Source organism: Anomalospiza imberbis, chromosome Z (assembly GCF_031753505.1).
Source record: "Anomalospiza imberbis isolate Cuckoo-Finch-1a 21T00152 chromosome Z, ASM3175350v1, whole genome shotgun sequence".
NCBI lineage: Eukaryota > Metazoa > Chordata > Aves > Passeriformes > Viduidae > Anomalospiza > Anomalospiza imberbis.
The window spans coordinates 38486199-38501409 of record NC_089721.1 but is presented as its reverse complement, the minus strand read 5'-3'; the positions used below and the strand labels follow the sequence as shown (position 1 = coordinate 38501409).

The following is a 15211-nucleotide window of genomic DNA, read 5'->3' as shown; positions in this document are numbered from 1 at the left end:
AGGAAAATTTACACCCACACAGCTTAAATGGACTGTGATTCATGGGCTTTCTCTGCTAGTTTGACTCAACTGCAGCAGTCATTAATGACTGTATCTGAGAATATGTTTTTCTTTCTATCTACTCGTGCTTTTGGATTTTGAAGCATTCTCAAGCAAAGACTTCCCTGCACCCCTAACAGGGATATGAGAAGTTATTTCCTTGCTGCTCAAGTTCAGCCCATTTACAGACCCAATTACAAATGGATGCTGAAAAGTTCATGGATAAACAATAAGAAAAAATAATGAAAACCCCTCTGTTATTTTCATTATAGCTCTTTTTTTGTGTGTGTGTGTATTTGGGGGAGTTTTTACAGACATACCGATCACAGTCTACCACCAAGGCAAATCATGTACTGCCAAGAGAACAGGACAAGTTACTCAATGCACAAGAGGCTAACATACGCAGACTGTGATTTCTGAGCTGGAAAATATTTGATAAATAAGCATTTCCGTGTCATTGATGCTATTACAGAACGTGACCCATTATGTTTCCCAACACCATTGCCCTTGGCTTTATCTTTTCCAGAAAAGGAGGGATGATTTGAGGCTAACTCCTCTGTACTCTTAAGGTGAGTAGCTCTTATTATTTGATCATTCTTTTCCCTCACTCTCATTTCTCTCTTTTCCTTGGTCTTAAAAATAAATTTTTATTTACAGTTTTAATAAGAAAGGAAAAAAGTTAAAGAATACAAGCAATTTTTGGCATTTGCTACGAAATAATTCTCTGCCCTACAAAAAGGCTTCAACCAGGCTTTCAGCTAGCATATTATATATTACTCCAACTTTTGCTTTTAGTTGAGATTGACAGTCTTCCCTGTAGCTTTCCTAAAGAAGTTGTATCACTTTACACTGGCATTCAATTCCAGCCATGAGACTATCCAAAAAAATATTATGTCTGTTCCAATGCATCTTTTGGTCTGTGAGAGCTTCATTGTGACTTTATGTCAGCATTTGTCTGTATTCGTGTCCACTCAAATTGTATATTACTCTACACAGGTACCTGTATTTTATCTTTTTATCCATTATGTTACTAAACACTTTAGGTCTGTTCATCCTTCTCTTAAATCCTCAGTAGTTAATGTGTATTATGTGAGGGACCAAACCTTTTCAAAGTCAATAAAAAAATGTCACTTTGGTTTTAAAAGTACTTTACTGATAATAATAGGCTCCAGTTTGTATGGATCTTAGAAATGTCATTCTGAATTCAGAATAATATGATAATGAGTCAATTTACACTAGTTTTATTAAATAAAACCCTGGGCTCTCTAACAGAGATGTAAGGGGTGAAATGACAAAAAAAAAAAAAAACAAAAACAAAAAAAAAAAAAACCAACAAAAGAAAAAAACTCAAACCCTGAAGAGCTATGTACTGGTTATAAGCAGCAAGCCCACATTGTGTTAATTTGCAGCTACATGAACTCATCATCTGTTTTCCAGATAGTTTGAATTTAAAGCTTGATAAAAATAATGCTGTAATTGAAGATGTTCTCAGTTCTTTTTGTTATCTCTTGGCTTTGGTACCTGTGGCCCTTTTTTTTTTTTTTTTTTTTTTTTTTTTACCAAGATGCAAGACCGAGCTAATTAAACAGATCGCTGTCCACAATCGATGCACATCATACATTGCCAGCAAGACACAAGAGGGATGACTCTTAGATAAAGGACAAGTTACTCAGTGCTCAAGGAGCTAACCTGTGCAGAATTTCTGAGTTCTGAGCTGGAAAACATTGCCTACTAATTAAAACACATGATAAGTTCAGGAGGGAAATAAAGCACTGTGCACAGTGGGTTTGGGAAGCTGGTTTGAATAAACTAGACTCTGCAAACTAAATCACAACAAACTTTTTTTTTCTGACGTTATGAGATTATTAGGTATTACCCTAGGCCCCTCAAGAACACACAGAGAAGGTGGAACTCTGCCTCAGGACCAGAAAAATGGATGCAATTTCACTCAGCAAAAAGGCTGAGGAGGTGAAGGCAGTTTCCACCTGACAGGGAGTTCTCAGGTCCAGGGTTGGACTCTCCTACAGGATCACCTCCACAGCATTAGTCCTCAGGAGCTCCTGCACTGTGATCCCTGTCCTAGGTGCAACACACCTGGATGTGGCAGCATGGTCCAACAGCTCATTCCCATGCTCAGACACTCCTCCTTCCTGAACAGGGGTGTTATTTGTGATAACCTGGCTTGGACTGAGCCTGTGGGTAGAAGTGCTCCTCAGAGTGAGACCATCTGTGCTTTAGCCATCACCTTTAGGAGCCCACAGATGCACTGACACAAGCACTTACCATCACTGTGATTTATTAGCTGCTAAATTCCCTGCTAAGATGCTTGAAAGATAAACATTCAGCCCTGGAAAAGCAGCAGAGTCTCTTTTCTCTACTAGGAGTATTGGACTGCAAACCTGTCTTCAGAATTTTTCTGATACAATAGCATACATAAAATTTAGTCACCAGGCATTACTTTTGCTTAGGTTTCAGCTAATTGTCTCTGCACACCATGAGAACACCCCTGTAGGTGTTGGGAAGGAAGAGTAATCAATGTTTCCTTTGTGCTGGGACTGAGGGAAGGGAATGTTTCTTTGGATATGTTTGGATTTAACGCCTTCCTAATTATATTTTGAAAGGCTTATTTGCCATTTGTATGTAGGTTGCAGTTGAAGAAAAACACACAGAGGCCACATTTCAGTAGAGAGCCTTTGATATTACAGTGTTCTTAATACTTTTACATATCTCTTGTTGATTTTTCTCTCTTCAAAGTCAACAATTACTGGTTTTTAATGAAGAACTTCTACAAATCATTTATTAAACCATTCAGTACTAATTGCTGAGACAGTGTAGTTTCATAAAGAAGGTTTCTGACAACTGAAATGATAATTTAGATGTGTACAACTTCATGGTAATAACAGAACAGTGATTTATGAGATTTCATCTGTGAACTGAAATCTGCTCCACCCTTATTAAAGTTCTCAGGCAAACTCCTTCTTTACCTCCCTTTGAAATTAGCAGAGTTTTACTATTTCAGTTAAAATGACAATTAAAGCTCACATGGAAATTCAGTTTAAATGTCTTTAAGTTTGACTTTAAGCTGCCATTGAAGACTAGTAATCTGCATCAGTTTTTCTTCAAACTACAGAAACAGACAATTTAACTTTATTTGAATAGTGCTAATTGCTATCTGTTTTTAGTGATGAGTTTACACAGTGCCACTAGCAGAAACAACTTCTATGTCCACAAGTGCTTAATTTTTTATTGGACATCACTAGCCCCTGTTTTATAAACCAGACATGACCACCTGACTTCACTGTTCACTTGGTAAAGAACAGGCCTTGAATCCCTAATTTCTGACTAACTGCCTTTGGATCAGACGCTGACCGTCTTTCCACTGACTTTCAGCAGGCTCTGGACCAAGCCATTCATGGAACATTAAGCTGTACATGGTCTGATGTGTGTCTTCTCCTGCCCATCAGCAGAGACTGTAACTACTGATTTGTTTTTTGTATCCCAACCAGAGCAGTTTTTACAGGTTTTTCCTATTGCCTGAGACACCTGAGAGAGCAGTTCATTTAACAGCTGAAACACAGTTTGCATTTCATTAATGCAGGATTTTCCAGGCCTCCATTTCATCAGTCTGCAGATCCATCCTTGTAAATCTTGCGAGCACAAGCGCCTGGAGCTGGGCTGACTTGCACCCTGAAGGATCTGGTCATTTATCTCTTCAACCAAATTTGTAATGCTAATTAGGCATAGTCATGGTGACATTTTATTTGACATTATAATAGCTTCATTAGCAGAGTTAAAAGGATAGATGTGAACACTGTTTTGCTAACTGTGTAAAAGTAAACAAGACACAGAAAATATGATTTCCCTCTGACTCTTGGGGGCAAAGGCAGTGCTTACGTACATATATAAGTATATACGCTTTTGATAAGAAACACAAAAGAGAAAACAGGCTATGTGGCTATGTAATCACATCGGAAAAAGTTCCACTGAAGGAAAAAACACCTCCTGGCTTGCAGTGCTACTGTGGGGACTCACATCTCTAAAACAGAGCTCAACAGCAGCTGTGAGCAAGCTGATGCCACAGATTCAAAAACTGGGAGGACTGGTTTTTTCCAGGGTTGAAATTAGAAAATTTAGGCCTAAAGCCCAGTTCCTTAAAGTCTATGGGCACCTCCTCATTTCATGCTATGAGAGAAGGTGCTAGGAAATGCTATTTTATTTTTTTAATGTGTGCTGCCTCTGCTGAAATGGCAATACTTCAAGAAGGAGTTTGTGCTGGCAGCTGACAGACTGTGGGAAGTCCTGCCCCCTCTTCCTGGCCAGCTGCCGAGGCTCCCCCTCTGCACCACATCCCAATCCCTGCCCAGCCCACCGCTGCTCCAGAGGGGAGGTGAGCTCCAATTGCAACAAAAAAACTGCTCTGCCCTCAGCACGTTGCTGCTTCTGCTGTGCAGACTTCTGCTTCTCTGGGGAAGAAAATCCCAGACCTGCTTTGTACCAAAAACGAGTGAGATGATGTCAGAAATTCCTTTTTTCCTTCTCTTGTCCATCTGTCTCCTTATACATCCTTGTTTGACCAAGACCATAATTTCAAACTGGGTTGGTCCCCACACTAAAGACTATTTTTTTTGCAGAGGATTTAAAAGCTGAGAAAGAAAAGCTTTCTTAGACTAGCCAGAGCTATCCTGATTCCTGCAGCAAAAGAAGCCTGGCATCCATCCAGGCAATGCTTACATGCAAATCCTAAAAATGCACTGTTGATTTTAAAAATCACTATACCACAGGAGCTAGCTTAATTTAAATTTTGACTTAGTTTGTCTTGAAAATTATTTCTTTTATTAGACCAGACAGAAATGACTTGAGGTTGCTTTCTCTAGTGCTACACAAAAATACTCCAGACGAATCTGAATATGTACAGCTCTCTTCAAGGTCAAAGAGGCAATGTAAAATATGAACTTTCAGCTGCTCTTGGAAAGTAGGGTCCATTATTTATCTGAATAGCCACTTATAAATTATCCTCAGTGATATAACTTCAAAAACTTCAAGGTGTTCTTTGCTCAGCAAGAAGAAAAAAATACCAGCATTCAAAGTTTGATGAAGAATATTTCATACAGATCCAAGAGAGAGAACAGTTTTCCCTTCCCTAAAATTTGCCTTTATAGTTTAAAAAAGGGCATGTGGTCACTCGTGCAGACAGACCAAGGGAGCTGTACTAATTCTGCATGACATTTCTTTAAAATGGCAGTACAATTTGGATAGGAGGAAGCGGTGGGTCCGTATCTCTGGTGCTCACTCCCAGGTGTCACAGAATTGCCATCAGTGTCCAAAAAGCCCCTGCAAACATTTGAGCTAAAGCTGCCAGGAGCTGCTGTCTGTGGAGGTCAGAATGGACTACTGAAGTGGGTGAGGACTTGCCAGAAGGAGCTGCCCCACTACAAGTCTTCCCACATCTATAAAGAATACAAACCACAGTGGCTGTTCCACTAAGAGCTTCTTTTGGGGTTTCTTCTGATTGCTACTATCGGCCTGGATAGCTGTAAAATTGTGTTTAGCAGAATTTAATCCTACCCTTAAGAAGAAACAGCATTCTACTGACTCAAAGGACTTCAGCAGACTGTTTAGGGATGTCTGAGTGCTTTTCTGTAGAGAAGCAACTCACAAGAACTGGTGCTTTGCACATCCTATCAGTCCAAAGAGATCCATTTCAATGTTTAGTTTTCCCACATGTGTTATTCAGGCAATGCACAGGGGAGAGCTTCCCCCCCACCCCGGTTTTTGGTTCAAGCAATTCAACTTTTGACAACAGCAGAGCCAAAACAGCAGCTGCACGTTGAAGCAGATACTGCAAGTACTTTGGGCTTTCTGAAATTTGCCTCCTTGCTCCTCACATCTGAGGTGTGATAGAGGAAGACTCTGTTGTTGTAAAGACATTTGGTAACACAGCCAGTGTTGCTGGTTTAACTCGAAGAAAGCTATTTAAGCAGATGCAAGGGTGCTCTGTGTGTGTGTCTGCTAATGGAAGAACTCTCATTAGCCTTTTCGAGATCAAAGATATAGGTGCAACCAGGCTGCAGGAATAAAATGGGAGCTGGATTATCGAGATTATCGAGAAAGAAGAGTTTGAAAGCTGATTAAAAAAACCAAACAACAAAAACAAGGTTATATTGCAGATCCTCAGAGTGATATCACAAAGTAACAGCAAAAAACACCACTGCCAGCACAGAATGGTGCCAAGGCTAAAAATCACCACTCACCAGTGGTCAGCTACTGGTCACTAGGAGATTGCAATCTTAAGAACTGAGTAGAACAGGATTTACACAGAACAAAGGACAACTACCCAGTGTGTAAAACTTACCACAAATGTGGACATAAGGTAGAACTGCAAACAAATGAGGAATGGGCAAGTAAATAGAGAAGGCATGCAGGCAGCATTAGCAAATATCTAGAAGAGACCAAAAGTGGGAGAAATTCCCAAAACCAGCATAAAGCTCCTGGCTTGAGAAATCCTGGAACACAGATTACTTGGCAGTCACAACCCCCGGCCCCCAAAAACACACAGGCACACATGCTCTGTCTCTCTAAAGATCTGGGAACCCAGAGGATGATCCCAGATGTGAAAAATGCATATTTTATGATTGGCTTTTCGCAAATATTAAATTGAATACTATATGTATTATGTTATATTGATTAGAAGTGCTGTATTAACATTTTAATAGTATGGTAAATGTAGTTTTGTAGTTAAAATAGAACCTATGTATGTGGGGTTTTTTTTTTACTAGCTCAAGCAAGAGATGAGATAATGAAGAAACTCTTCACACAGAGATGACAATGATGGGGGCCCATAAAGAATTACTGCCTCCTTATCGGAAAAGACAAACATTCTTCCACCTTCTCTCCGTCTTTATGGAACCACCAGGATTAAGGGGAAGAAGTTGACAAAAACCAGAAAAGTTCTTAATTTGCAAGGAATTTATGCATCATGTATGAGATGTATGAATATGCAACAGGCTACTGCTTTTAAAGATTATTCCTTTATTCACAAGGCATGCTTATTGGGCTTAAGTGCCCGAGAGCATCCGGACATCCGTAATTCTTTGCTTTTTATTGTCTTGTAATTGTCCTAACTCTAAATTTTCATTACTCTAATTGTATTACTATTTTTAAAACTATTTTATTATTATTAAACTTTTAAAATTTTAAAAACCAAGTGATTGGCGTTTATAACACAGAGATACAGGGACTCTGACTGCAACATTTTGAACTGTGCTGTTACGGAGAATGAGCTGTGGCACTTGCGTAATTCCCCTGCATCATTGGGACCAACAATATCATTTTGCTAACAGGGCTGAAACCTCGATTAGGCTAACAATGAATTCCCGGCTTTGCACATAGAAAGGGTTTCTAAAGCTCACATTAGCCGAGTGCAATATTTGCTCCCATGCCTTGCTCTTGAGGACCCCTGCTAACACAGCACAAGAGCTGACAGGGAATTTGGCAGCCAGGGCTGTAATTATGAAGCACATTGCCAAGCATTGCTCCACACTGGGCTCCTTGGCACGTCACCCCTGCTAGGCTCCTCAGCATAAAGGGCTCTTGAAACAGCATTCCCATCTTTGCCCTGTTTCAGGAGCTTCCACCTTCCCATCAGTAAGATGGACATCCTGCAGCATATTGCTGGCAAATGCTTTTTCAGAGGCACAGCAGGCTGTGAGCACTCTTTCTGAACAAGTTAACTTCTTTGGCATAAGCAAAACAGTGTCTGAACAGGAAAAAATTAATTCTGAAAGGAAATGTGGAATAAAAGAGAGGACACGGAGAAGACTGATTCATGCTGTGTTGGTAAAAGGAGTCTGGTACCATTTTACAAAAGCAGCTATTGCCCCTTCTGAGATGTACCTGGTGTATGCACACAGCATTTAATCCAATTAGATTATATTTACCATTAACACCTGCAGCAAGGAATAAAATCTGATAGAGCACCATTTTCACTCACCAGTGCAATTACAGCATGGCTTGAAAGTGTTTTCAGCCCTTCCTGAGCATTTGCATTCCCCATACCCTCAGCAGCTGTGTCCCTGAGAAGAAGTTTCCTCCTTCTTCTGCCTGTCAAAGAAATGCCCATGTGGTGATCCACAGGGCACCCCTGGAATGATGGCAATATACAGCAGGGGAAATTAATGCTGACCCATGTCCCATTCCTCAGAAAGCCAGCACCAGCTCATCATCTCATCCTCTTCTGCTGGGCCTTGTTCCAGGCATGTTTCACAGGATTAATTTTAGCTACAAGGGCATTTTGTTCCTTATTGATTTTTTTGTATGAAAGAGAGCTGAGAATTAAGCTTGCAAAGCTTGCTCTCTTAACTCTATTAAATGAAGCCAGGGTAGATTAAGTTCGTAGTTCATCTTTCTGAGGCTAGCCATTAAAAACATGGCTCTAAGGTGAATTCTTGGGTGTATGTGGCTTGGCTCAAAACCAGGATCAGAATTTAAACAACTTCACATGAGGTTTCTTATTTAATACACCAAGGATTTAATTAGAAAGATGGGAAATTTAAAAAAAAAAAACAAACTTAAAATTGGCTCTCAGGGCACAGGATGAGTGGGAAAAAAAATCAAACATCTCTTTTAAAAACAAATACAGTCTCCATGTGACGGGATGCGGGCAGGTGCTGTCCTGAGCGGACTTGAAATGCCTCTTGCTGCTGTCCTGAATGATGGCCAGGGTCAGAGGGTCTCATCCTGCACGGGCATCCTCAGCTCGCTGGGTACCTTTCACTAATCAGGCAGCGATAGTCCCTTCCTCAGCAGGGGGCAAACCCAAACAAACTGGGAGCTGTGATGTTTGAAAGGTCCTCAGCTGCAGACTTAGCACCTTTCAACACAAGACAGGAATCTGAACTTTGGAAAATGCACCAATGCCTAGTGGCTTCTACCCGCTGCAAATGCTTTAACCACTGCTCCCTACTTTTAATTCCCAATACTGACAAAAACCCAAAAGACAAGCCAGCGTGTAGAAGTTTTGTGACCGTGCTTTGCAATTGCTTTTTCTGAGCGTGCAAACCACAAAATCCGGCAAGATCCTGTAATCAAGAAGCGCCCACCCCCCACCCCCAAAGGCAGAAGCATTTGAGTTTCCAATAAAGCGTTATAGCAACGACCCACTAAAGTGTGCGACTGCACTGAGCCCGTTACCAGGCACACAGGAGAGGAGGAGGAGGAGGAGGAGGAGGGGGAAGAAGAGGCACCGTCTAGCTGTTGAATATAGAAGCTGAGCAATCCAGTTTGAGATCCCTGCCTCATCTCAGTGAGCAAACCCCGCTGTAAAGTGGGGATAACCCCCTCCACAGTGCCCAGGGGGGACACATCACCACCAGGCTTCTCACCCATCCTAAGGCTTACAGCAAGATAAATACTTCACAGCCTTTTACACAGACACGGATCAGAGGGAAAAAAGGGAAAAAAAAAAAAAAACAGATTAAGTAATACATCTAGCCTTTGCCAGAAGCAGAATCTAAGGCCAAAATCTCCATTTCTTTGCTGTGCTAGACACAACTACCTCAATATATAAAAACTATGGGAAGTAACAACAATTTGTTTTATGTGTTGTTAAATAATTTGGTATTTGCACCATTACACTGCTCTGGTGCGCTGGCGTGCCCTTCCAACATCCCACTGAAAATCCCTTGATCAGGGCCCCATGTCTATGGGTATTTTGGTACTGTGATTTCCTCATTAGTTTAAAGGGGATAAGCAAGTTACTCATGGTCCACAGTATTCCAAAAGAGTCCTGGATACAGCCATGGAACAAGATCTTGCTTGTAGTAGGTACCTCAGAGGGCAGAAAGTGGTTTACAGCCAGTATTATGGGAAGGTTTGGGAGAATGTGTCAAAAATCATCAGCCATCCCTGTCTCACTCTTGGATTTATAATGTGCAAGATCATCAAGTGAGCATTTACAGCTCCTACTTGTGACTCAATCTTCTGGGCTGATCTAAATGCCTGACAGAAAATACACAACACCTTCACCTCCCTACTACACGCAAATGCTTGCATGACTACTGCTACCAGTTTGGTTTCACTCTTCACCTATCGTAGTCATTTGGACCAAGAATGAAGTGACTGCACAAGATTTGTAAGTAACAACGAAATATGAATCATACATATTAATCCCTCTTTTGAATCATGTTTAGATTCAGTGGAGCAGCGGTAACTGAGGCTTTAAGCAATGTGTCCATCCATAAATAACTCATCATACTGCTCTTACCAGGCAAGACCTTTCATGGTAGGGAAGTTCAATACACTCATAGGAAAAAGATAGTCAGAAAGTGGACAAATTGTTGGGACACAATTAAATACCAATTTAACTTCTCCATAAATAAAGTTCTTCACCCTACCTATTTATTTAAAAATCATATGTGAGCTGATACCTTACATGGCTTGAGGGGAAAAAGAAAAAACTATTGTGGCAGGTTAACAGGGGTTGGCCTTGTTTATGAGAAAATAATGAAAGTAACAGCAACAATTTGATAGTCTGGATGTTAGTGATGGGAAGAATGCTTTGCAGCATGGAAATTATGAAAAAGGCCTATAAAATGATAATGATACTGATTAAATCATCTCTGTTGCAATTCCTTAAAATCTCCACTGCCTCTATATCTTATTATGAAATAATATCTTATAATCTCCCTTAAAAATTAATGTACCTCCTCCTCCTACATAGAATTATGTAGGGTTTGAAAAACTCTGGGACAGCTGAAAAGCCACTACACTCATTGCAGAGCACAATTTACCCAAGCACATTGGGCATTCAGTTAACTCATTAAGAGCTTTAGCATCTGCTTGGGCTGCACATTTCTGTGAGTCAAAAGCTCCCAAACATTCTGAACCAAATGAATCAATAAACTCTTGTCTGTGCTTGAGATTCCTACAGATGTACAAGATCTTTCTTCCTCATGGCTCAGCTCTCCCCGTCCTGATCCATGAGATGATGCCTACAGATGCTACGCTCTTTAGAAGTCAGTTTTTTGACCCTGAACAGCTAAATGAACTTTTCCAGCTGACAGAGAGGCTCTCAGCTCTCAGAAATGAACTCTAAGAGTGTTTTGATGCACTTGGGCAGCCAGTGGTTGGGTCTGTGGGTCTTCCCGGTGCAGCTGGGGCAAACAGCGTCCTTGTTTGCGTTGCTGAGAATCTGAGAGCATCAGATTAATAATGGACCTGCCTGTGTAGTCTGCCTTCCTCTTCACTTAAAAACTTGTGAGTTAACTTTCAAGTGACTTAGAAATTCTAAAAACACAGCAGCTGTTACTCCTCTTTAACAGCTCCTCAGTCATCAGAGCCACCATCCCTCTGACAGCTTTGCCAGTCCAGTGTTACAAAGACTAATTAACACAGTCAAGTCTAACACTACAAGTTCTACGGGCTAGAAGAAATAATGACATTCATGAATTTAGCAAACGAGACAGAAGTTATGAATTTAATGATCTGGGAGCCAGTCTTGAGTTATGCAAAGCACACTGAGTTAGGTATTCACAAAATTGCTCCAGCGTAATTGTCGGCACGTGGATTGTTTGCAAACAGCTTGCACAAACTACTTAGTGATAATCATTTGTTCTGTGACATAGTTAGTCATGCACTATTTCTGCTCCTTGAGTGGGTGACTGTATCCTCCTGAAGGAGAGGGTAAGAACTGGCAAAAATGAGGCGCACCCCGGGAGTTTAACACGGATAAGCACCTTCGTCAAAATATGGGAGTGTCACGTCTCACTAATCTCTGCAAGATGTTTGTGTCTCTCCAGCCCCATGCAAATAATCCACGATGACTCTGCAGAGTCTGGTGAACCAAAGCCTGGGGACAAGGAATTTGTGGTGCCTATTTCTGGCACTGGATTCTTTTTAACGCTCCGAACAAGGGGGAGTGTTGCAGAGGAGTATCTAATTCCCCCAGACAACCTGAGAGGAAGGGATGACAGATCACCGCTCCAAAGAGTTTGGCGAGAGCTTGCAAACTGCTGTCGCTCTCTCTGCAGGAAACGGTACTGCTTCAAGGAGAGAGAACCTCCAGCAAAAACTGCCACAAAAAGAAAGTATGTTCTCCGAAGACACAAAAATATCAGGATTTTATTTCTTTCCACATTTCAGTTTTTGTTGTTCACATGATGTTAGCACTTGAGTGCAAGTCTTGGTCAGTCTAAGATACAGAATCCTAAAATGGCTGGGGTTGGAAGGGACCTTAACCCCCTGCCAAGGGCAGGGACATCTCCCACTAGATCAGCTTGCTACAAGCCCTGTCCAGCCTGTCCTTGAACATTTCCAGGGATGGGGAATGTATTACAGTTATTACAGCAATGTGCAGAATTACAGTTCCACACACTTCAGTGACCTGGGATGGAATTAAAGAAGGTGAAAAACTATAAGCTGAATTCAATTTTGTTGCAATAAAGCATTGATACCTCAGAAGTGCTCTGTGAGGTACCTGGCAAACTGGAGTGGAACAGTCAGCCAGCAGTGAGAATAAAAGCAACAAAGAGAGACTCAAGAAACCAGGATCTTCTGTTAAAGGGTGCCACAGCACCATACAACATTTTCAGTGGCAGCCACATCATTGTGACATTGGGCAGTCATTGTTTACAGACGGGCAACAAATCATGGGTAATTCTGACATCCCCCTGGCAACGTTTAGTCTTCCAGAGGAGACTTCTGACAAAGCATAGAAATACATCTGGATTTCTTCATGCCTGGACTGGTAGACCAGCCCAGTGTATTTTCCTGTGATTTTAACTGTTTTGAAGAGGACTTAATTTCCCATTTGAGTCCCCTTTTCAGTGGTCAGACTGCAGACTCATTTCTCCTGATCTTACTGACAATAATAGGCCATTTTGCTGCTTATTATTCTCCAATAAAATTGTAATAATTTTGTATGACTCTTGGAAGACATGCATTTGCTCTCACAGTGCTGGCATAATATGGATCCAGAAAAAGATGAATTCTGAATTATTCTCAGTCATAGTTAGTGAATTGCTTTCTATAGGATTTTAGGCAAAGTGGGAACTCTCTGGTGAAAATAAGTCAAATTCAGATAAAATGAAAGATTAGAGTTGACAAAAGTCCAAAGTTTGCTTATGAATATATTTTTAGAATCACAGCAACAAACCACAAATCCTATTGGACTAGTTCCTCATTCATAGCAAAACAATACCACACTTAAATGAAGTCTGAATACTTTTTTTTTAATGATGTCAATTGCATCAGAAACAGCATGCAGGCCCTCAACTGAAAAGATTCACTTTAGCTGTTGCTCTTCTCCTCAACAAGAACATTTTCCCCTTTTCATGAACACTTCTGTAATCAAATTACATTAGGACAAATGCTTATAGAAAATGTACAGCAAAACCAAACACTTGGAGTATTTTCAAGTTTCAGATTCCATGTATATCACCAATTCCTGTGTTTATTAGACTGGGGGGAAAAAAATCATGGGCTTAGTTAAACAACCAAAACTGTATCTCAAACTGGCCAGTGAAGTAAAGGGAAGTAGTCCCACAGAAGTTTTGAAAGTCTCTGGGATGCTGCCATTCCCTTTTTCTGGCTTGGTCCAGAAATTTCAGGTGGTTTTCAGGCAGAGAAATAAAATGTCTGTGATTATCAGATGTATTATTCACTGTGAATTCTCACTTCATTTTGCTCTTAAAGTACAGCTCTGGGCAGGAATACAAGGGCAGTATGAGCTGGTCAACAAGCTCCCATTCCCTGTCAAACAGAGCATCTTTCTTCTGCTAATCATGTGGCACTGCTGCATCCCACCATGGGTCTAAATTTGCCACTTATAAACCTGTAAGGGTTGTGAACACCCCAGGAGGACATCATGGCACAGCTCACTTCCACAGAACTGCATGTTACATATTTATATGCACTGTCAAAATGGTGGGAAGATATAAAACTGTGTTTCACTGTAATCCTGCAGGCTGCGCTATTTATAAGTAAGTGCCTTATTTTTGGTGCTCTTCAGTGCAGATGAACAGTGAATGATGAGCAATTTATGTTGCTGATCATTTGTATCACAACAGAGCCTTGCAATCTTTTTCTTCAGTTCATAGACTCTGTAAGTTCATAGACTCTGTAAGTTCTGTAGTATCCTACAGTGGAAGACAGGATCTCAGAACAAAGACCAGTGGGCATAATAAAGAAAGGATGAAATGAGCATGCCACACTGAAAATGGAAGAGTAGATCGATAACAGCATCTGAAAAAATATTTGAGCATTCCTGGGGATTCTGGGCATCAGTATCCAAAACAGACCCACCACCCATCTAACTGTTAAGGAATCCTTTCCCACACTAAGGGAAAATCCACACTAAGGGATTTTCAATTTAGACAGCGGAAGAAAACGTTCAACAAAATGTGGCTTAATGAACATGAAATAAGTCATTAGAAGGATGACATGCTCTGAAGAAATCTTAGGCGCATAACTGAAGTGAAAAAGGACTTTTTAATTAACAAGCTTGTAAGCATCCTGTACTCTGTAAATAATTCATGTATATAAAAACATGATCATAAGGATGACTGAATAATCATAATTTTGGCTTCCCTGTGTTGACTGCTGATGTAAGGTTCCTAATCAGATACCACAGGAGCATTGTTAACCATACCAGCCTACCCAGGATATTTGTATACTGATACATTGTGATAGGAACTTTTATAGAGGTGATTAATAGGTGTTTTTTCTCTCCCCATTATCTCAGAGGCCGAAACACTTATGCCACCTTTTACCATTTCCCTGGTCATGAACTCTGGAGCAGACACTTTCACAGACCACAGAATCACAGAATAATTTGGGTTGGGATGGCCTTGAACACCATTCTATTCCAACCCTCTGCCATGGGTAGGGACACCTTCCACCAGACCAGGTTGCTCAGAGCTCCATGTGACCTGGCCTTCAACACTTCCAGGGACAGAAGATGAGGCATCTGGAATTTTCATGCCTCGACACTTAAACAAAAAATACCAGTGCTTTCTGCTGTAACTATTTACCTGTGTTTGCCTCAGGGCTGTCAGTGGGTATCTATTTGTTGCCTCTGCAGTTTATCACCTATCACACACAAAACTTAAGCAGAAGAAACCCAGGCACATAAACCTTTCATCTTGTTGCCCTTCTAAGGCAGGGCTAAAATCAGCTC

General features: G+C 40.9%; 2 protein-coding genes across 2 annotated transcripts in view; one reads left to right on the top strand and one right to left on the bottom strand.

Moving 5' to 3' along the window:
* Positions 1 to 15211, top strand: part of LOC137465348 (3'-5' RNA helicase YTHDC2-like) — a 163083-nt gene that overhangs the window by 128151 nt on the left and 19721 nt on the right. The gene's annotated exons all lie outside the window — the stretch shown is intronic.
* The window catches only part of LOC137464368 (glutamate receptor ionotropic, NMDA 3A-like), a 32530-nt gene that overhangs the window by 7543 nt on the left and 9776 nt on the right, over positions 1 to 15211 (bottom strand).